This window comes from Solanum tuberosum, unplaced genomic scaffold (genome assembly GCF_000226075.1).
Source record: "Solanum tuberosum cultivar DM 1-3 516 R44 unplaced genomic scaffold, SolTub_3.0 scf00247, whole genome shotgun sequence".
NCBI lineage: Eukaryota > Viridiplantae > Streptophyta > Magnoliopsida > Solanales > Solanaceae > Solanum > Solanum tuberosum.
This window is the reverse complement of record NW_006239171.1, coordinates 274,588-276,644: the sequence shown is the minus strand read 5'-3', so window position 1 is coordinate 276,644 and position 2,057 is coordinate 274,588.

The following is a 2,057-nucleotide window of genomic DNA, read 5'->3' as shown; positions in this document are numbered from 1 at the left end:
ACAGGTTTACCTCGTACTCGCAGACAGCATGACTCCATTTGGGTGATTGTTGATAGGGTTACTAAGACTTCTCGCTTTTTGGCGGTCAAGAGTACAGATTCGGCAAAGGATTATGCCAAGCTTTAGATTAATGAGATTGTGAGGTTGCATGGGGTTCCTTTGTCTATCATCTCAGATAGAGGTCCTTAGTTTACTCTCATTTCTGGAAATCATTTCAGAAGGTTCTTGGTACTCAGGTTAATCTTAGCATAGTATTTCATCCTCAGACGGATGGTCAGGTAGAGCGTACCATTCATACCCTAGAGGACATGTTGAGAGCTTGTGTGATCGACTTCAAGGGTAGTTGGGATGATCACCTTTCTCTTATTGAGTTCGCCTACAATAATAATTACCTACGGACCGTAGATAAGGGTCAGCAGCCAGTTAGCTGAAAATTATTGATGGATCAATTTTAGATGGTCATAACTTTTAGCACCAATATATTTGTGTGTCCCATAACCTATGATATGGTAGATAATCTATTCCTCTTTCCAACGCCGCTGAGTTTGCTAAAATCCGACCTTCGAGTGAAAAGTTATGCTCGTTGTAGGGAAGCCCTGTTAGGTAGACTCGACCGACGACTCCAATCGACGGACCGTCAGTCCAATCCGTCGATCAGTCCGACAACAGTTAATTCAGGGGTCTTTTGGTATTCTTCCTATTTTGTTTAACCCCTAAGATACGTCGTTTAGACCCTAAGTCATAAGGTTTTAGTCTGTTTAAGCCTAAAAACATAACTAGAACTTACCTTAGTCAAAATCATTAATCAAACTTAGAAAAATTAGAGCGTAAGAGAAGAAGAGAGGTCAAGAACCCTAGTTCAAGAACGCAGCAAGGTTCCATCAGTTCCAGCCCCGAAATCGAAAGATTTCTCCGTGGAATTCGTCACCAGGTATGTGGGATTTCACTAGTGGGTTCCTTTCGCCCATTAGGTCCCTAGAATTCAGTCAGTTCTTGATTCCATGATTATGAACAGACCTAGGGTTTCTAGAATCTCAACAGATCATCATAAATTAGTTATTTAGATGTTCCAAATCCGATTATCATGTTATTACATCGTTTCTCGCATGAATTTCAGAACCCTAGCTATGTATTTCTTTAGTTCTTGAATTACACATGCTAGGTCAGATATCTCAGTTATTCAGTTATACATGCCTCAGTTATTAATGCATCATTATCAGATTAATTGTTGCATTCTCAGTTTGCATGTTCAGTTTCGAGCTATCCAGTATTTACAGAAATTCAGTCATAACCAGTTAACTACTTAATTCATTGGGAGTAGCATAATACCGAGTTGGACTAGGGTTCAGCGTATCGTATAGTCCCAGAACTACTAACCACGTAGGTGTAAGTCCCTCTATGGGCAACATTCGGTTTAGTGATCACGCCAGTCATGCCTCTATACCTTTGGCCGGGTATATTGGGACCTCTCGATGGGGCCTATACATCGAACTCCACATTTATCTCATGTGGTTTTATGTCGATTATTAGTAGCTCCCACAGTTCAGTCAGACTCTATTGCATTGACCATATTTCAGTACAGTCAGTATTCAGTCTCAGCATGTTATAAATTTGGTCATTGCATCAGTTAGCTCAGTATTCAGTATTTTTCAGTATCTATATCATGTTCAGATTATTTCATTGCTTTATTGCTTTGTTCAGTTATATGTTATTTTAGCTTTACTCCATCCTGCATGGTCAGTACCTTTCAAGTACTGACGCATACGTGCGCTACATCTTCTCGTGATGTAGGTTCAGGTTCTCAGCATCCAGATCACGCTTAGATCGATTCCCGATCTCCAGTTCAGCAGCATCATTGGTGAGTCCTCATTCTTCGAGGACTAGTGACATGTTTATCTAGATTGCTTTTAGTCTTTAGTTTCAGTTTTGCTAGATTTAGCAGGGGCATGTCCCAGCACTTCTAATCAGTTTAGAGGCTTATTTCAGACATAGTTATATTCAGCTTAGTATTGAGTTAATATCTACTTTGTATTAAACTCATCAGTTTTCATTTATCT